General features: G+C 49.3%; 1 protein-coding gene across 8 annotated transcripts in view; it reads right to left on the reverse strand.

Annotated features, from left to right (window-relative positions):
• MAP4K3 (mitogen-activated protein kinase kinase kinase kinase 3) overlaps positions 1–22,058 on the reverse strand; it is a 1,115,786-nt gene that overhangs the window by 426,483 nt on the left and 667,245 nt on the right. The window lies entirely within an intron of this gene.

A 22,058-nucleotide genomic window follows, 5' to 3' on the forward strand; every position in this document is an offset into this window, starting at 1 on the left:
CAGAATTGACAACCCTTTCTGCAAAGGCTATAAAACTACTTTGTATATATGTCTAGCTGGAAGTGAAGAACACCTAAGCTTTTACCATCAGAGATATCGGCAAAATGCAACAAGCAAGAAAAAGGGATATGTTCGCCAAGAGTTTGGCATTTGAAGAGCATGAATATTTTGTGGCACTCCTGACTTGCTCCTGTATTTGAGATGCAAGGTGGAGTCTCTAGTTTATTCCTGGCCACCTCCTCGAAATCAGGAGTAAGCCAAACATGCTATGAGAGTAAGTCACCCCAAAACCTTTGTAAATCGGGCATAAGGAGTTCAATCAGGGACATGTCTATTCCATCCAGTTATAAAGAAGGAAAAAGCAGTTTTAAGTGCAATCAGTTTGCAAAAGGTACCCCTAAATGGTTACATAAAAAAACGACATCAGTTCCTCAGTTCTGATACCATTTGAGTTGTTATACATCACATCAGGTATGTCATTTTAAATGGGAGACATTTCCAAAACAGCACTGTAAGTAATCTCTGTACATATTGCAGGAAGAAGAAAGCAGAGTAGCTATGACCTACTTCATTCCATTACATGACCAGCAATTTATACAAGTGACACTGCTTCAAGCAAAAAAATAGTTTACTTACCTGCAGCAATGTTTTTTTCTGATGGATAATTAGTCATCCCGATCCAGTGTATTCTATGAAATTCATGTATTTGGAGTCCGAAAAGTGCATGACAGGGACCCGCACAAGCCTTAACTTTTTACTTGTCTCTCAATACCTCTAGCCTGAAGGGAAATTCTGGTTATATGAAGAAACACTGTGCTAATGATGTCAGTGCAGCTAAATTCCTCACACAAAAGACAGAGAAAAAGTCACTAAATGACATCTTAGGAGAGGGGAGGCGGAGGGCAATATGCAGAAATACACTGTAATCCACTAGAAAAGGCATTATTTGAGGTAGGCAACTTATTTTTCTATTTTATATTCATCCTCAAGCTGAAAGGTTCCTAAAGTAAAGTCCACACAAGGAGCCAACTTATAAATAGGGTGCTTTGACCAGGGTATTTGATATTCAGAAACTGAAAAAACAAATGCTAGTGAACATGCAATCCTCGCTTGTTACAACATAGTCCGAAACAATGATATTTGGTGAAAGTGTGCAAAGACAATAAAGGGGGCAGATGGGACAGAGTAGTCAGTGGACTAAGAAAATTCTATCATGTCTCTCATCCAAGACATCCTTATTGTCAAGTGCCTAAAGATGACATGCGCATGGCTTTTCAACACATCTTTTTTTCCAAACCCCTGATGTGACTTACAACTGTACTTTTTTTTCGCGAGCATCTTAATATGACGGCACTGCATTGAGTAAAGAAGTTCTACAATCGCCCCACCAGTGCTCTTAGTTCCAATTCCTCTAAAATAGGTACTTCATTAAAGGGCTTAGACAGCCCTGAAATCTCACTGACATGGCTGGGCTGCTGATTAGTAAAAACAAAAATCTCATTTTAAAAGCTCTTCAGCTTTCTTAATCACTGAAGAAAAGGAGGTCCACTTCTGCAGGTGGAGCATAGTGGAATAGTAACCCTGCTGGAGAGCTATTCACACTTCTAGTGTTTTGCAGATTCATCATAAGGGGATAGTCTGATGAGAATTTTTTTCCCCTAGTAGACAGTAAGTGGTCATCCTCTGAATCAGCGTCTTCATCTCTGAAGGTATACAGTTAAACATTTTTTTTTAAAAAAAACTCTCAAGGTGCTGAAATTGCTCAGGATTGGGTGCCTTTTTAGGAGCTGTTATTTGACTAAAAGCATAAAAATATCCTCGTTTGAGTGTATTTCAAAATTTCAGTATAATTTCTAGTGCAATGTGGCCCTACATAAGACTTCGCTTGCACGTATGACATACCTTCTGAGACCAACTCCATAGGGAGCAGACTAAGATTAGAGGCAAAAGCTGTCGGCGTAGTTATAGGGTAACTATACAAGCCTTCAAGGCAGCAGCTGATTCTACTGGCATGTTATAAGTCCCCCACGCTGCCATATAATCAAACATTTTTAAGAAAGGTTTCTCTAAAGGGCTCTATTAGACTTGACATCTTTTGGCGTGTTTCCTCTGAGTTTTTGCTTTCTGACCTCCCGGTTTTGACTCTGTTTTTGATGGTTTAGTGTTTCTGCGCACTTTTCTAACTGCTGAGCAGTGGTAAAGTGAAAGTGCTCCTGTTGTAAAATGTGTTATAGATTGGTGTGTCCATGATTGGCCTATTTGATTTTTGTGTCAGTCCCTGGTAAAGTGTACTGAGTGTGCCAGGGCCTGTAAATCAAATGCTGTTAGTGGGCTGCAGCACAGGATTGTGCCACCCACACAAACAGCCTGTAAATGTAACTCTGGCCTGCCATTGCAGAGCCTGTGTGCAGTCTGGGACTGCCATGTCGACTTGGCAAGTGTACCCACTTGCCAGGCCCTAACCTTCCTTTTTCTTACATGTCAGTCACCCCTAAGGTAGGCCCAAGGTACCCCTGTGGGCAGGGTGCAGTGTATGTGAAAGGTAGGACATGCCCTGGTGTGTGTGGCATGTCCTGATAGTGAACTACTGCCAATTTCATTTTTCACTATTGCAAGGCTACCTATTCACCATAGGACAGAAGAACGAGTTACTTATCTTCGGTAACGATGTATCTAGTAGAGACAGTCTAGCTGCAGATTCCTTAACTTAGAATATCCCCAGGCGTCAGACTAGATCCGGAAAATGTTTTGCAGCAGCACCTCTGCGTACCAGGGGCAGCGCCGCACGGATCCGCCCTGACGTCGTCCACAGACATGACGTCAGCGGAGCCATATAAGCCCATCCCAGCGCGCTGCCGTCAGTTTTCGTCAGAGAAACTTTTCTGCGCCACAACGCAGAGCCATCACCAAAAACTGTGAGAGTATGGGAAAAAGATGAAAAAAGAAAGAATATGAATGGTGAAAAAAACAGCACCATAAAATTCAGTGCCAGGCACTGTATACTTGAAAAAACAGTGAAGGGAAAGAGCAGACCACCGCTCTGAGAAGCATCCCCGCAAAAGCAGAGGGGGAAACCCTCCCCGGAGGGAAGGAGAAGATGTTGTTAAAACACCTCATGGCAGATAACAAAGTCCGCAACCACAATATATAAATGTGTCAAAACACATCATGGCAGACGGCAGAAAGTCTACAACCACAATATAGAACTATTAATGGCACAAGACCGGAACACAGGAGCATTAACAATTTACCACAAGTCACCATCAGAAAAGGACGTCGTATCCCCTTTAAGAGACCTAGAGATTTGAGGCAGAGCCAATAGACTTCAAAACACTGAACTGCAGGGGAAGTAAGAGACCCCAGGCGATTTGAGCAAAGGTTGGTGGGGGGCTGAGTAGACCCCACACTGGATGACCTAGGGCTTAGTGATTTAAAAGGACACATGAGCATACCGCCCAATCACGAGAATGGGCGGAGTGGAGCAACCAAAACAGAATGAAGTATTCCGTCGAGGATTAAAGTGAAGATGTCACCCTGCAAAAAGACAAAGCCACCCGGAGGGAGGCGACTGCAGAAACCCAACCTGAAAAGGTCCTCGTAGAACAGGGAGGACGTTAAGGAATCTGCAGCTAAACTGTGTCTCTACCAGATACATTGTTACCGAAGGTAAGTAACTCATTCACCTGATAGAGACATCTAGCCACAGATTCCTTAAATTAGAATAGATACCAAAGGCATACCCATAGAGGAGGCGGGTCTGCGACTGAACCCCACCAAGTTCCAGAGAGTACTTAGCTGTCAACAAGGTGACGAAACACAGTGGGGACAGTAATGACAGGGCGGCCAACACCAGACCCAAAAGCTCTGAAAGGAGCGGAAAACAATGGGAGGCAAAGGCACCACAAGCTGTCAAAGAACAGCACGAAAACCCTCGTGTGTATACCGGGTGGAGAGAGAAAGAAGCACAGAGCCAGAAATGCCAGTACAGAAATGAGTGTTGATGGCTACGTAAAAGAGGAACTGAGCCTAGCGTCCAACGGATCTGTAGGATCCGATGTGTCGTCAGGAAGCAAGGACAATGGTAGGACAGAGGCAACGCATACCGGTCAAGCTTGCCCAACAGCGGAAAAAACACTGTTGAACCTGCACCAGCTAAGATACGTGGGGCAGCAGCGGCAGGATGACGACCCATGGCCATAAAATGCCGGTATTACCAGAAATACAAGATAAGCCAGCACACAGTCGCCCCTTCACACAGACATGTGAGGGCGGACGGCAACAAGCAGAAGCACCCAGAACAGGACCACAGTAAAAGTGATATTCATGTGGATGACAGGAATACACATAAGCATACAGTGTGGACGGGAGAACCACACCAAGCATAGGGAAAGCCCCCTGTAGGGTAGCGTGAGCATCTCAGATGTGAACAACGCATCACCAGGTAGGCAACCGGCAAAAAGTGGCCCCTGGCAAGCCGGGAACACACACAAGAGCTCGCACCATGAGCAGACCGGGGCGAAGGCCAAGGACACCGCAGAAAGGAGCATTGCCTGCGCAACCCCGCTGTGGGAAGAGCATAAAGCAGATCTATATTAAGAAAGAAACCTATCTAAAAAGGTATGTGTTGCATAAAAAAAAAACAAGGGTACGCCATAAGTACCAACATTTATGTTGAAGCAAAATTGGACAGGACAATGTCAAAATCCGTAATCGACATCAGCCAGCTGCCCGGGAGGAGCCAATGTCCCCCGCGAACAGATGAGGAGATGGAGCTGGACACGAAAGTGTACAGCGTAGACGTACGAGTTACTTACCTTCGGTAACAATGTATCTGGTAGAGACGATTCTAGATGCAGATTCCTTCACGTAGAAATATCCCCAGGCGTGAGACTGGATCCGGAAACTTTTTTTTTTGTTTTTTGCCACAGCATCCCTGTGCGCCGGGGGCGGGGCAACATCACGCGACTCCGCCCAGGCGTCATCCGCGTATATGACGTCAGCGAGGTCACATAAGACCCGCCCCGGTGTGACCACATCAGTTTTCTTCGGAGAACTTTTCCGCACCACAACGCGGAACCACCAGATAAAAAAATGTGGAAGCATGGGAACAGTGTGCGAAGAGCAGAAAAATTGGAAAGAAACGGTGACGAACACCACCACCAGAGTGGTGCCAACACCGCAGAACCCAAGGGCAGGGAAAGAAGAAGCAGAAACCTGCGCAGTCACACTGCAAGCACATATACAACCTCCCATCCCTGTGCCCCGGAGGCCAAGAACATGCGTAAAAGTCATGGTAGTAAACCCACCCCCCCATCCTGAGCAAGGAATGGGACCAGTACCAAGACAGACAGGGACAACAAACCTCCAAGTCACCCCGACCTAGAGGGCAAGCACCCACAAGGGACAAGGGCAAGACAAGGCGAGATGACCCTTAAGCAGAGGATAGCAATGGAAGGAAGGGAGGGCAGGGAGGACAGGGATAGAAAGCAACCTCCTCCAAACCTGGAGTAGCCAGAACAGCAGGGCCCGAGGCCCCAGAAAGGCCGAGTAGGCGACGCCTGGAAAGTGAGAACACAGGATCATTCCAGACCTCAGGACAGGAGCAGGGAGAGGAAGAGATGCCCGGGCACACCACTACGAGTGGCCGCGCACAGGGCCTCAGGAAGCAAAAGCAACCTACCTAAACGCCATGGAGAACAAGCACCCGAAGGCAACCAGAACCCTCTAGCAGAGCGCAAGCTATATGACAGCTACCACTACCCCACATAGAGTACGTTAAGTCCCAAGATATGGGAACCCTGTTTGGAAGAACTTCCGCAGCAGAGTCAAAACAAAAGCGCCACGGGGAAAAAAACACCCCCGCTGAAGGCTTGATAAGCAGCCCAAGCAAAGCAGAAGGCCCAATCTCAGGGCAAAGTCTGCGCAACAACTCCTGCAGAACCCCCACACAATCATCACAAGGGCCGTCCAGCAGCCAACAATGCCAAAGTCCCAAGGAAGGACGTAAACGGCCAGAAGACGCACTCCACAGCCAGAACAACCAGCCTAAGAAGGCCCAGAATCAACCCAACTCATAAGTCACTGAGGAGGGGACGGAGGAGGAGGATGGAGCCCCGCCAAGAGCCTTTGGATAGCGGAGTCGTCCAGGTCATGGAACAACAGGCCGCCATCAAACGGAAGGTCGACTAAGCGCTCCCGTATATTCTCAGGGAATACTCCGTCCCGAAGCCAAGCATGGTGACGGAGAGTGACTGAGGAAGCCATAGCCCGGCCCAGCACCTCTGAGATGTCCAGAGCGGAGAGGAGAATAAACGCCGCAAGCTCCCGGCCATCCAATGCATGATGCCGTAAGTCCACCTGACCAGACTCCTGGGACACTGCAGAGACTCAGCCGAATCCCACAAACTGGAGGAGGCTCTAGCCAGCAGACACAAGATGTTAAGGGCCCGCAGGGCCGTGCTGGTTGAGGCGAACATGTTGCGCCCCCAAGAGTCCAGCCAGCTGGCCTCTCGGGACGGCGGAGTCAACAGTGGCGGCAGGGAGGGAAAAGCAGTCCGCAAGAGGGGGCTGGCGGCTGAAAGGTGAAGGGAAAGACACGCCGGGTCACGTGGCGCTGGGAGGTGCCGTTGCAGAAGATGCTGAGGCACCGGGTGCCCTGAGGCAGGACGCCTCCAAGCCCCCGTCAGGGAAGAATGGAGCGAACCTTCAAAGGGAAGTAAGACCACCCTCCCAACAGAGCCCTGGTGGAGGACCTCCAATAGATGGTCCGCCGGAAAGTGAGCCACCGGGTCACCCATACGCAGGATGCCCACAGCCTTGGACACCGCGTGAGTGAAGGCCGCACCCGCCTCCGTAGGGCACCGCAGTGGAGAAAGCAGCTCCTCCGTGGGCGACTGCTGCAAACTAAGGCGGCCGTCCCCGAGGCCAAGCGGGGCGGACAAGGGCCAGACCTGGAAGTCAGAAGGAGCCGAAAAATGAGGGACTTGCCGCTCTTCCAACGAACACCTCTGCCTCGGGAAGGGCGGGGAGCCGCCCTTCGATGCCAGTGAGAAAGACACCACACGCCGACCAGTCTCCGGGGAGGACGACACCAATATACAGCCTGCCTCAGGAGAAGGAGCGTCCGAAGACGAATCCGCAGTATGATTCCTGAGCGGAGCCGTAGAGTCTGCTGATTGAGGCAGGACGTCGGCACCATCCAGCGTCACCGAACAAGGTACGTCCAAGTCACCCCGCAGCGGAGACCGGTGTAGAGCTGGAGCCGTACCGGCTCCGGGGCGGCGCCGGAATGACGCCGACCCCCGCTGAGGCAGGCCCCTGCGTGGGGGAATGAGACGGGGCTGGAGAGTGGCACGAACCCCTCCGCCAACCGCGGCCCAGAATGAGACGAGGATCTCTCGGCAACCCATGTGTCGGCGCCAGGGACGATTCAACCTCCGACTCGCCCTCCAACGAGGCAGCCACCTGTGCGGAGGGACGAGAGTGGCCCGGAGAGGGACAAGGGGTCTGGCCTCGACCCGGAGCAGGACGAGGAGGGTCCATGTGGCGCCGCACGGTCCAACTGCTGCCGGCGCCGTAGCAGTGTCACCTCAATCTTAGACAGGACCACCTTGTCAAAGGACCGAGAGGGGCTCGTGGATGCGACCTGAGCCCCGGCGACCTCCCGCGACACCACAGGGACTCCCGCGGGAGTTTGCGGCAAGGGAGAGACGCCGTGGTCTGAAGGAGGTGCCCCAGAGGAGCCGCACCCCAACAGCACCACATCCTCCAAGCCTGGATCCGAACCAGTCGGCGCCGGGGCCTGAGCCACCTGCGGCGCCGCAGAGGGCCCTGCGCAGGGCGAGGGATCCGCCGATGCCCCAGGAGTGGAAGGAGGAGAAGACGCCAGCGAAGCCTGCAAAGCCACCGCGTATGTCTCTATTTGGACTCTCGACGCCCCAACACCGGGAAACGGTGGATAGGATGACACGCGGGGCCGCATCACCAGCGGAGAGTCCACGCCCCCGGAAGGCCGGAAACCAGCCCCCGGGGACAAACTGCAACACTTACCCACTGGGGAGCGACGCTCACGTGACATCGGAGAAGGGCGAGGACGACGACCAAGGGCGTATTTGAAGCCGTCAGCCGAAGCAGACCGAGGGGAGGACGTCGACCTGGAGAGACGCGCCGATAGAAGTTTCATCCGGCGCTCCCGCCGCGACTTCTGCTTCAACTGTTGGCACGCCGCACAATCTGTGGTGCCGTGATCATCCCCCAAACACCACAAACAAATGAGATGAGGGTCCGCTGCCGACATAAGACGCCCACAAACCGTGCAAGTTTTGAAGTCCGAAGGCATTCACACACTGTTCCACCAAAAAGAAATGGGAGAAAAAAGGGGCCCCAACAGGCCCGTAGCAAGGATTGGATCCGCGTTACACGCGGAAAAGGAAAAAACTGACGTGGGCGCGCCGGGGCGGGTCTTATGTGACCTCGCTGACGTCACATAAGCGGGCGACGCCTGGGCAGAGCCGTGTGATGTCACCCCGCCCCCGGCACGCAGGGATGCTGTGGCAAAAAAAAAAAAAAACGTTTCCGGACCCAGACTCACGCCTGGGGATAATTCTACGTGAAGGAATCTGCGGCTAGTAGTCTCTATCAGATGTATCTCGTAGAGACGTTGTCTAGCCACAGATTCCTTAACTTAGAATTAGCCCCAGGCGTCAGACTGAATCTGGAATTTTTTTTGCAGCAGCACCTCTGCGGTCCGGGGGATGGCGCCACATGACCCCTTCCCTGACGTCGTCCACGGATGTGACGTCAGCGAGGTAAGTCCCTCGTGAGCGCTGTCATCAGTTTTCTTCGGAGAAACTTTTCCGCGGCACAACGCAGAGCCACCAATAAAAAACTGTGAAAGTAGGGTAACAGTATGCGAAGGAGGGAAAATCCGTATAATAAAGAAATAGGGCGATGTACAACCTCATCGTAAAGGACAGTGTCAGAAACTGTATACCAACAAGCAACCAAGTAAGGGCAGAGCACCGCCCTGAGAGACTATTCCGCAAACGAAGCGTAGACCCTCCCCAGAAGCCGAGCAACAAGGGAAGAATGTCCCGACAGACAGCAGGGAGACTGGCATTATAACGCAGGACTGTGGCGACCAACAAGGGTGGAGCACAGAAAAAATAACACTCCACTGTGAGATGACTGTACAAGAATAGCACTTGCCCCTGTAGAGATTGAAGGGCCGAAGCACAGCCGAAGGAGCTCCCAAGAAGGCGACTACAGAGAAGTCAGTAGATGGAGGCGAGGGCGGAGGGAAAGAACAGGAGAAAACCTCACACTGGAGAGGCCAGAGTGGAGGAATGCGGAGAAAGGGAAGAAAGACTCCTGTTGAAGGGAAAGCAAAAAGCACCGCTCCAGAGGAAGAGAAGCCTCCCAGAGGAAGGCGGTTGCAAGAGGCAAAGTCTGAGAGGCTCGCACCAACTTGAGCACCCTGGATGACTACCAGTGCCAACTGAAAGGAGGCAAGGTGGAGAAGCCCACCTGGAAAGGTTCTCGCAGAACGGGGAGGATGGGTGGGCGTTAAGGAATCTGCCTCTAGACAACGTCTCTACCAGATACATTGTTATCGAAGGAAAGTACATCGGATAGTGACATCTAGCAACAGATTCCTTACCTTAGAATAGATACCACAGCCATATCCCAAGGGGGGGAGGTGAGTCTGCAACCACAAAGTGCCCGAGAACACTGAGCCAACAACAGAGTGACGGACCATGGGGAAAGCTGTGGCGGTGTAGCCAAGCAGCAGACCAAGCAGCTCAGAAAAGCAAAACACAATAGGAGGCAAAGGCACCATAAGGCGACCAGAAGGACGCGAGACCATACTTGTGTGAATACAGGATGGAATAACTGTACTAAGCTATAGCAAAGAACGGAAGGGAGAAGAGGAAGAACTATTCCCAGAGCCCAATGGCGCGATAAGGTGGTCCCAAACAACATCTAGAGGACAACATGGAATGCCACAATCAGAGCCTACCCGGTGAGCCTAGGCAAGGGAGGCCTGACAAGCCACAGCCAGAAAGTGAAGGGCAAGAGGCGCAGCCAGAAAGCGAAGGGCAAGAGGCATGAACTGAATCACGTTCCAGAAGTACAGGCATGAAAATATAAGATATGCCAGTACAAATACCCAGTGACCGGAAAACAACAGGGGCGGACAGCCACACGCTGAAGCACGCCGAGGCGGACCACAACGAGGAACATGCACGTAGCAGACAGCTACAGAGACAAGAAAGTGGCGTAGCTAAGACAAGTACGGGACTGCCCAACAAGGCCACTGAAGGCCAAGGGGAATAACGTACCCAAAGGGAGACCGAGATGCAGGAGCAGCAGCCGGGACGGCCCTCAGAAGAGGAACCGTCCCACAAGTACACCAGACACAGACTAAGGGTGACACCTGAAGGAAAAAGATACATCCGAAGGGCGTGGCCTCCAAGGTACTGAAGGTGCCTATTGGAACCGTGAATAAAAACACACAGCTGTGGAGAACCACATCAGATCCCGGAGGCACCACCTCCGACCGGGAGGAGAAAAGCACTCCCACAGAAAAGAGGGAGTGTTCAGTATATGAACGGAACAGACAAGACCCCCAAGAAGAAGAGCATCCAGGAGAGGAGGCTCACCCCCGGGATCGTACCCCTGAAACTCTTTGCTGCCGAAGCAGCATGAAAAGGCACCGAAGGCTACTATAAAACGTACAAAGGAAAACGCCGCCGTGGAGAACGATGGCAAACCTGAGTACAAGACACTCAACCTCTCCCCGCAAAACAGGAATATAGAGACCCCGCAGAAGCAAAGATAGGCGGAGGATACCCACACAGCTGCAGCGCTAAAGCAGGGACCCACCTAATGCACCGGTGGCAGGGTGGTAGACTCTGAAGAAGTGTCGAAGCACACTGAAAACAGTAGCAACAGAAAGAAACCTCTAGAAGAGGAGTACGAGACACACACACAAGGCGCAAGCAGGGCGAGACCCGTGGCATGTAGGAGACAGTGCCAGAAGGCACATTATGAAAAACTGTCTTAACGGCAAGATAACGATGCCAGGAGGAGCCCAAAGGGACCTCCACGTCCACTTGGCACGGAGCAGAGCTACACAATAGCAGACAGGTACCCCACCTGGGGTATATCACGTCCCTAAAGAAAAACAGGGGAACATCTTGTAGGGAAAACCACAGTCCGAGGAACAACCTGTGGAACACCGCCACAGTTGGCTTACTCTCAGCCAAAAAACGCACAGTCCAACTTGTGGAAGTTGAATGAAAGTCGCTTAAAAAGAAAGGAGGGGTAACCACTCCAGGATAGGACGACCTGAAACCTGCCAAGTACAAGCCTATGGGGGCCCCCATCTAAAGGCAGGTCAACAAGGCGCTCCCGAATGTTCTCTGGGAAGACGCCATCCCGCAACCAAGCATGGCGGCGTAGTGCAACAGAACCGGCCATAGCCCGGCCTAAGGAGTCTGAGGTATCCAGGGCCGACAGGATAGTAAATTCTGCCAAATCACATCTGTCATGGATAAGTCGGAGGAGGTCAACACAAGCGCCATCAGAGGTGGAAGAGAGAAGAGACTCGGCAGAGTCCCAAAAGGCAGAACAAGCCCGAGCCAAGACCTACACCGTATTGAGGGAGCGAAGAGGCACGCTAGTGGAGGCGAAAATATTACGACCCCACGACTCCAGCCATCTGGACATCCGGGAGGGAGGAAGCAGCAGCGGGGGCAATGAAGGAAAGGCAGCTTGCAGAACAAGCCCCTGAATGTCCGGATGAACAAACAAGCAGACCGGATCGTTCGGGGCAGGGCGGTGGCAATGCTTGATGGAACGAGCCACTGATCACCCGATGCCGGCCGAGCCCAGGTCCCCAGAAGGGCATCATAAAGGGAGGCTTCGAAAGGCAGAAGCGGCTATACATTACCCGAACCGTGGTGGACAACATCCAACAGGGGGTCGATAGGCAGGGGAACTGAAGGGGGCTGCACACGCAGAACGCAGGCAGCCATGGAAACAACCCTCATAAATGCTACACCAGCCTCAGTAGCCCTCCGAGGAGGGGACAGTAACTCATCTGTGGGTGAGGGCTGTAAGCTGAGCCGTCCACTCCAAGGGGATTGTCCGGTGAACGGAGGATCAGACCAATGTCCAAAGGTGGGAAACCCCATGGACGAATGAGGGTCCTGAAGGGGCTTGTGAGGAGGCGGAGAATCTGCCGGAGCCACAAATTCCAAGGGAGGAAGAGGCAAGGATGGATCCGGTGTTGACAGACGTCAGGGTGACGCCGAACCTCCTCCGGAAGCCTCCAGAGAGGAGTCGATGATACAGCGTCGAGTCGGCGTCAGGGCGTCCTCGGCCGGCGCAGACACGGCCTCGTCCGGCGCTGACTCGGCCTCATCCGGCGCCGAATCGGCCTCAACCACAACAGGCTCTGGTTCCGAAGTAAGGCACGGAGCCGGAGAGGCAAGTCTACGGCGCCTACTCAGCTTCAACCACATCAGGCTCCAACTGTAAAGTAGGGAACGGAGCCGGAGCCGGGCAAGCAAGTCGGTTCGGTCTCCAAAGAGACAGCAGCCTGTACGGAGGGCCGAGGGGGACTCGGAGACAAGCTGCGAGTACCAGCAACCTGCGACGCCACAGTAAGTCCTGCTGGACTATGCGGCGCGGTAGGGGTGTTACGGGCTGAAGAGGGGGATCCAGCCAGGCCGCGCCCTGACGACGCCATACATCCATCATACCTAGAGGCAAGAGGCCCAGACAGCACCGGAGGCGAACCCGCCGGCGAACCCACCGGAGACCCCGGGAGAGGAGGGGACCCAAGAGAGGCCTGCAGGGCCGCGGCATAAGCCGCCATTTGGGTCCGAGTCGTCCCTGCACCAGGAAATGGCAGATAGGGGAGGGCCGACTCTTGGGGGCGCACGTCCGGAGAAGTCTGGGAACTAGCGCCCCCTTCAACAGGAGGAAGGGAGGTCGATGACCTCAGCGACAGGCACCAGGAATTACTAGGAATGGGCAAGCGACGAACATGGGAACCAGACGGCGACCGATGCCGCAAATGGAAACCTCCACCACTGGGACCTGCCGCCGTAGAGGGGGCCGGAGGCCATGACGACTCCGACCGGGACAGGCGAGCCGAAAGTAGTTACATTCAGCGCTCTCGCCAGGACTTCGGCTTGAGTTGGGTGCAGGCGTCGCAAGCCGTCGAGTCGTGGTGTTCGCCCAGACACCACATGCAGATACAGTGTGGGTCCGGCGTGGACATTTGTCGCGAACAGGAGGCACATGTTTTAAAGCCCAAAGGCATTGCCAACTGTTCCAGACTCAAAGCGTCAAACGGGGTCTGAAAACAGGCCAGAGAAACCGCTTACTCTGGATCCGCGTTGCACGTAGAAAAGAAGGAAACTGATGTCAGCAAACCAGGAGGGACTTATATGACCTCACTAATGTCACGTCCGTGGACGACGTCAGGGCGGGGTCGTGTGGCGCGTCCCGATACGCAGAGGTGCTGCTGCAAAAAAAATTCCGCATCCAGTCTGACGCCTGGGGATAATTCAAAGTGAAGGAATCTGCGGCTATATGTCTCTATCAGATTTAAGTATATTAAAATATTGGATATTTTTCTAAACTGGTGTGGTGGCCTTTTGTAGTGTTTACACTGTATTACTGTTGGTTATGTGCAAATGCTTTACACACTGCTTCTAAGATAATCCTGACTGATCGTGCCAAGCTACCAAGCGGGTGAGCAGGGGTTATTTTAGGAGTGTAACTCCCTTATACTGACTTGGAAGAAGGGTCCCTATTTGGACAAAGGTACCTACCTCTGCCAACTAGAGACCCCCATTTCTAACAGGCTCAAACTGAAAGGGGTCAGTTAGGAAGTGAAGCTTACCAGGGGCTGTTTAAGTCTGCCAGAGCCAGAAAACTCTTGGGAGACCAATCCAAATGCTTTTCTGCGATAAAATAACATCTGTTGTAGCTTACCTACTCCTCAGAAACAAACCGGTGATGAGAGGAGGACTGACCACCTAGCGCTATTTTTCTGTTTTTCCGAGTAATAAGAAAAATGAGTGGACAGAAAAGTTTTTAAAAAAAATTGTGGGGAAAGCAGCATCTTAACAACTGCACTCAACTTCCAGTTAAATTCCTCCCTTCTGCTGAAGGGTCATAACAATTTGTACTACCTCGCCATGCAGCCTTCGGACACATTTTGTTACATACCTCAATGGTCCCGGAGTAAACTAGAGATCTAAATACTACATGCATTTTGCTTTTAGGTGGGTTACAGACATTCGCATCTTCCAACTGATACAGGCTGTAAAGCTGGAAAAATTGCTTATAAAGTCTGTGAAAAATAGCAAAAAACAAATACAAGAAGAAATTGTGAGAAAATCAAATAAAACACTCAGCAGAACTCGGATTCCTGTTACCTGCTTATTTGTTTATTACCGGAAAAAATTAACTAACACCATGAATGCAGGGGTATCTTTACCGAACTGCTGCTTCTTTTCTGAGCAGCTACACCAGTGAGGCTTTCCAGCTTGATCAACTGGGGGTGGAGCTGTGATGATGTTTTCTGATCATGTCTGAAGCCTATCAGAAACTTCTGGGTGAAGTATCCAGGAAAAAGTAGGTTTAAGAAAAAGCTGTGGAAATAGATCTAAAAGAAGATGCAGCTGCTCTTCATGGTATGTGAAGCAGAATGATTTCCAGAAAGACCACAGGTTTCTACGTATCTACCTACTAACTGATTGCCCAGTCAACTTCATTAGTCCTGACTTGATGGCAATTAAGACAAAAAATGTTTTTTTAAATTCTTTTTATTGGTATTTTATAATCAACACAAAAGTAAAATAGAAAAATGCAAAACAAAAAAGAGGAAACATCTATCTTGCATATAGGTTCGCAGTCTGACATGTTAAAGGAACAAGTCTCTCTCCAGTCCCTAAACCCATGTAACAATTTAGCTGTCAGAAATCTATCATCATAAAGCAATGTAGATATCAACAGACATTCAGGGCGGAATATTATTGCGGGGACGATTGTTCGGTAGTGATCGTTGGTCTGTCAATTATGCCAGCATGGAAGTTCACTCTGCCAAGTCTTCCATTAGATTCTCGTCACTCATTGAGTCCATCTTAGCTTGTTCATCACCAACAGCCCATTCCAGCATGTCTTGTTTCCCTTGATTACATTTGAGAACAATTGGGCTGAACCAATACAGCTATTCCCCTTTTTGAGAATACTACGCTCAATGATGTTCTGTTATGTTAAATTAACTTGTTAAGCGCACGAATACCCTTGGGTGTCTTGGAACTAGCTACTGTGAATGTAAATGAGACTATTAGTTCATTAGGTGACTATATGGAGTCAAATAGCCATGTTTTCACAGCCTTTCTAAAAGACAGAAGATTAGAGGAGGATTTGATATGTAACAAAAGCTTTGGAAGCGCCCAGCATAAAGATGCGTCCTCCCCAAGATGCACATTTGTATCTGGGCAGGATTACTGATTTTGTGGAGGAAGATCGTAAACGCTTCTTGGGGATGTACCAGTTAATAAAACTGTTCCTCAAAAATACAGGTCCTTCATTATTTAAGGCCTTAAAGGTGATACATAGTGCCTTAAATAAAATTCTAGCCCTGATTGGCAACCAGTGGAGTTTTCTCAGATGCTTTGAGACCACTTGGTGTTTAGGGTTGTTAAGAAGAAGTACAGCCACTATATTCTGTAGTATTTGCAGCTTATTAATCAGAGAGCGATGGGCATTAAGATTTAATGCATTACAATAATCCAGCCTGGAATTTGCCAAGGAGGTAAACAAAGATTTTTGTAAGTGCAATGGAATGAAAGGGAGGAGTTTCTTTATCATTTTCAAAGTGAAGTAGACTGTGGAAAAGACCACATTGACGTGATCATTAAGGGAGACTGTTGTTTATCACTACCTCCAAGTTGTGGACTTTGCTAACTTCCGTGGACAAAGGATACAGCTTTTTGAGCCACCAATTCTGAGTCCAGAATGAGTAATTTGCACCAAAGAGTAAGACTTCAGTTTTATTTGAGTTTAACCGAAGGTAGTTGTCTGACATCGAGTTACCAACGGCCTTCATACATCCAGCAAAGCCGGCGCCTTAATGAGTCAATTCCTTCCCCAATGAAAATAACAATTTGTGTGTCGTCGGCATAGCAAGTGATGGCAAAGCCAGTGATGGCAAGCCATAAGATTTCACTAACTCAGCCAGAGGAATAACAAATATTAAACAGCGCTGGGCTAAGCGCCAACTCATGCGGAACCACACATAGATCGTTTTGATGATCAAGAGAAAAATCTGTCGACTGGACAATTACGTCTCTCCATCTGCCTCTTTTCTAAGTAGGTCCCAAGCAAACCATGTTATGCAGATTTCCTTTAAGCGAGAGAGCTATTTGTTGTGGTGGATAGTATCAAATGTCATCGACAGATCTAAAAGAATCGGGCCGCTTTGCCTTCGGCATCAAACGCCATTCTGATGTCTTCGGTGACCTTGATAACAGCTGATTCTTTACTATGATAAGATCGAAAGTCGAATTGGGTATCATCTACAGATTGTTAGTTGAAATAAAGTCAGAAAGTTGTGCAATCATTAGTTTTTCAATAATCTTGGCCAGCAGAGGAAGACAGGATATTGGGTGATAGTTAACGGGATTAGCTTGATAGAAAGAAGATTGTTTTATTTATTAATTTTTTTTTTTTAAGAAGCTGACGAACTGAAGCCTTCTTTCAGCCTGTTGTAAAAGATCCGGACTCGAATATGACAGAAAGATGTTAGTTAAGCGAGGGGCTATAGAATATCTGCCACCAGGGCAGCGATCTTAGTTGGACAGGGTTCATCGGGGGACTCCGATCTAGACGCTTTGATCATCCTCACAACTATGTCTGTGGACGGAGGAGTGAAAGCTGCGAAGCTGGGGACAGGTATTCTCGGCTCGGAAGGAATTTGATCCTTTGGGGCTGTTGTCTGATGATTAACAAAATTGTTAAATATTTTATCAACTCTGGCATAAAAATATCTGGCAATATCATTACATAAGGACTGACAGGAATTACTAGATTTAGTGTCAGGTTTAGTTGTTGGCTTAGTGATTGTTAAAAAGGAATATGCTACTTACCAGTATGCATCTGTTGTTGGCATGTGGAGCTGCAGATCTACACACTATGCATAGATCGCCATCTGGTGTTGGGCCCGGATGTTTGCACTTGTTTGTGTCTTGGAAAGTCTTTGGAAGTCACGAGGTATGTGACTCCTCCTTTAGATCATAGTGCGCATGGGCATCGGCTCCATCCTCAGAATGATTTTTGCCAGCAGGTAAATGGAGCTTTGTAAGAAACAGGAAGGATGCCCATGTATGGTGTATCTAAGTAACATAATACTGGAACAGATAAAGGTAGCCGGGGAGGCGGGTGGGCGTGTGTAGATCTGCAGCTCTACAAGCCAAGAACAGATGCATACTGGTAAGTAGCATATTCAGTTCGAGGCATATGAGCTGCAGATTACACACTATGCATAGATTGTATAGCAGTATCCCCTCCTAGCGGCGACCACCAGTATCTGTTGCAGTAGTTTGAAGGAATATGCTACTTACCAGTATGCATCTGTTCTTGGCATGTAGAGCTGCAGAGCCACACACTTAGGATAAGATCGCCATCTGGTGTTGGGCTCGGATGATTGCAGGTTGTTGTTGTCTTCGGAAGAAGCCTTTTGCTCACAAGATAGGTGACTCCTCCTCTGGACAACAGTGCGCATGGGCATCCACTCCATCCTCAGATTGTTTTTCGCCATGATGGGAAATGGAGTGTATAAGAATAACGAGAAAGGATGTCCATGTGTAATGTCTAATTAAGACAATGCTGGAACAGATACAGGTCCCGGGGAGGTGGGTGGGCGTGTGTGGCTCTGCAGCTCTACATGCCAAGAACAGATGCATACTGGTAAGTAGCATATTCCGTTCGAGGCATATGAGCTGCAGATCACACACTTAGGATAGACTATATAGCAGTGTCTCCCCTAGCGGTGGTCACCTGTATCTGTTGCAGCAGTTTGGAATAGAGTTTTTAGGACAGCTTGGCCTACGGAAGCTTGTTGTTTGGATTGCACATCAACACAGTAATGTTTAGTGAAGGTGTGTGTAGTAGACCAAGTGGCTGCTTTGCAAATATCTTCTAAGGGAATGTTCCCTAAGAATGCCATGGAAGCCCCTATTTTACGTGTGGAGTGCACTCTAGGGGGAACTGTAAGAGTGCGTTTAGCTTTTTGGTAACATATTTGGATACATTTAACTATCCACCTGGCTATACCTGACTTTGAAATGGGGTTGCCTTTATGTGGTGGAGAGAAAGCAACAAACAGTTGTTTGGTTTTGCGAAAAGGTTTGGTTCTGTCGATGTAATAAAGCAAGGCTCTTTTAACATCTAAGGTATGAAGGGCTCTCAGCTACTGAGTCTGGATTAGGGAAGAAGACTGGCAGCTCGACTGATTGGTTAAGATGGAAAGGGGAAATTACTTTTGGTAGGAATCTTGGGTTTGTCCTAAGAACCACTTTGTTACGATGTAGTTGTAGGAATGGTTCTTCAATAGTTAAGGCCTGTATCTCACTTACCCGTCGCAGGGATGTGATTGGGATAAGGAAAGCCACTTTCCATGTAAGGAATTGCAGTTCGCATTTATGCATAGGTTCAAATGGAGGGTCCAGGAGCCTTGTTAGAACAATATTTAGAGTCCACACTGGAGAAGGTGGTAATCTTGGAGGAATAATTCTTTTGAGACCTTCCGTGAAGGCTTTGATGGCTGGTACCTTAAATAGTGACAAGTGTTGTCGATTTTGTAAGTAGGCTGCTAACGCTGCTAGGTGTAGACGTATGGAGGAATATGCTAAATTGCAGCTTTGCAAGTGTAGTAAATAGCAAATAATGTTTTGGATGGAAGCATCCAGTGGACGTATATTATTGTTAGTGCAGTAAATTGCAAATCTTTTCCATTTTGCAGCATGACATGCCCTAGTAGTAGGTCTTCTAGCTTCTTTTATGATATTCATACAGTCTGGTGGGAGATTGAGGTAACCGAACTCAAGACTTCAGGAGCCAGATCGCCAAGTTCAGTTGCTGTGGATCTGGGTGTCTGATTTCTCCATGGTTCTGGGTTAATAAGGCCAGGGAAAGGCGCTGTTTTTGATGTGGAACTAGCGAGAGTTCCAGAAGTGTCGTGAACCATGGTTGACGTGCCCAAGTGGGAGCTACTAGAATCAGTTTGAGACTGTTGTTTGAGCTTGCGTACCACAAATGGAATGAGTGGGAGAGGCGGAAAAGCGTACGCAAATCTGCCTGACCAGTTCATCCATATTGCATTGCCCTTTGACTGTGGGTGTGGAAACCTGGCGGCGAAGTTTGGGCATTTTGCGTTTTCGTGTGTGGCGAACAGGTCTATGTCTGGTTGGCCCCATTTTTGGAAGAATGGGAGTAGGACTTTGGGGTGTAATTCCCATTCGTGGACTTGTTGTGTCTGTCGACTTAGGAGATCGGCAATCTGGTTGTGAACCCCTGGAAGGTGTTCTGCTAGCAGGTAGATGTTTTGGGGAATTGCCCATCTCCAAATGTTCTGTGCGAGTTGGGACAGTTGGAGAGAATGTGTCCCCCCCCCCCCCCTGTTTTTGTATGTAATACATGGTCGTCATGTTGTCTGTGCGGATGAGGACAGTTTTGTTCCTTAGATGTACTTGAAAAGATTTCAGTGCTAGGAACACCGCTAGAAGCTCTAGGTGATTGATATGGAGCAGTTTTTGTTGAGTGGTCCATTTGCCCTGAGTGGTGTGTTGTAGGAGATGGGCTCCCCACCCTGTGAGAGATGCGTCGGTTGTCAGCACTACTTGTGGAAGAGGCTCTAAGAACGGTCGCCCTTTGGACAGGTTGATGGTGTTCCACCATTTCAGTGAGCGAAGTGAGCGACTGTCCACCAACACCAGATCGGTAAGTTGTCCGTGAGCCTGGTTCCACTGTTGTGCTAGACATTCTTGCAAGGGGCGCATTTGCAGTCGTGCGTGAGGCACAATGGAGATGCAGGACGCCATCATGCCTAACAGTTGCATAAACACTCTTGCTGGAAGAGAGTGTTGAGTTTGAAATTTTAAGATGAGGTTTTGTATATTGGCTATCCTGGCTGTGCTGGGATAAGCTATGGCCTTGGAAGTGTTTATGGTGGCTCCCAGATATTGATGTATGTGGGAGGGTTGCAGTTGAGATTTGGGATAGTTGATGGTAAATCCCAAGTTGTGTAAGGTTTGAATAGTGCGGTGAGTGTGGAGAACGCATTTGTCGAAAGTATTGGCTTTTATGAGCCAATCGTCGAGATACGGGAAGACATGGATTTGTTGTCTCCTGAGGTGCGCTGCCACTACTGCTAGGCATTTGGTGAATACCCTGGGTGCAGTTGTTACTCCGAATGGGAGGACCGTAAACTGATAGTGCTGTCCGTCTACCACAAATCTTAGGTACTTCCTGTGAGCAGGATGCATGGGGATGTGAAAGTATGCATCCTTGAGGTCCAATGTGGCAAGGAAGTCGTCTTGTTGAAGTAGTGGGAGGACTTGTTGGAGAGTGATCATATGGAAATGATCCGAGTGTATGTACTGATTTAGTAGTCCAAGGTCGAGTATGGGTCTTAACGTCTCGCCCTTTTTGGGGATTAGGAAGTATAGAGAATATACTCCTGTACCCTGATGTTGGAGTGGAACTGGTTCTATTGCGTGTTTTTGAAGCAAGGACCGAATTTCCTGTTTGTGGAGTGTAAGATGGTGTGGTGACATTGGACGGTGTTTGGGTGGTATGTGGGGGGGGGGGGGGGAATGTTTGTGAGTTCGAGGCAGTAACCAAACTGGATAATTTGTCTTACCCACTTGTCTGTTGTAATGGAATTCCAGACAGGTAGGAACTGTTGGCGTCATCCCCCGACCGGAGTGGAATGGTCTGGGGGGAGTGGAGGCAAGTCACTGTTTAGTGGTTGGGGAGGTGCGGGTGTTGGTATTGCCCCGACCTCGGCCCTTGGTGTTGTTTCCCCTATATCCTCCTCTAAAATATCCTCTGTTAGGGGATGTTTGCGCGGAGGTTTTGAAAGTGGAAGAGGTATCTGTCCCCACATTTTTGGAGGCTCCCCTATAGAAGGAGCGTCGAATGGAGCCTCGTGGTTGTGGAGACTGTAATGCTCCCATTGATTTAGCAGTCTCGTTATCTTTTTTCATCTTCTTAAGTGCATTATCTACTGCGGGCCCAAAATAGTTGCTCTTGGTTGAATGGTTGACCAAGTATTGTTGTTTGTACTTCCGGCTTAAAGCCTGAAATACGTAGCCATGCATGGCGTCTAAGTAGAATGCTTGTGTTGACCGCCCTAGAAGCAGTGTCCGCGGCGTCTAGCGCACATTTGATTGATGCGTTAGATATGAGTTTTCCCTCTTGAATGAGGTCATTGGCCTGGGATTTGTACTTATCTGGTAGGTGCTGTAAAAGATCTTCTAGCTGATCATAATGAGCCCTATCATATTGGGCTAATAGGGCTTGTGTGTTTGCAATACGCCAATGGTTAGCAGCTTGCGCTGCAACTCTTTTGCCCGAGGCCTCTAATAGCTTGGACTCTTTGTCTGGGGGCGGTGTATCTCCTGTTTGGGAGTTAGCCCGCTTTCTTGCGTTCGAAACTACTAAAGAGTCTAGAGGGAGCTGTGCTTTAATGTAAGCGGGATCTTGTGGGGCAGGTCTATATTTTTTTTCAATTCGGGTGTTAAGAACCCTAGCTCTGACAGGGTCTTTAAAAACCTCTGTGGCGTGTTTTATGACTCCCTTAATCATGGGCAAGATTTGAACTGATTTTTGAGACTGTTTGAATGTGTCTAGAAGAAAGTCTTCTTCGGGTGTATCTGAATGCGTAGTGACGCCATGGAAAAGGGCCGCCCTGTTTATCAGCTGGCCAAACCCTAGGTGGTCATCTGGAGGGGAGGGTTTGGAGGGGTATG

The sequence above is a fragment of the Triturus cristatus genome, chromosome 6 (assembly GCF_964204655.1).
Source record: "Triturus cristatus chromosome 6, aTriCri1.1, whole genome shotgun sequence".
NCBI lineage: Eukaryota > Metazoa > Chordata > Amphibia > Caudata > Salamandridae > Triturus > Triturus cristatus.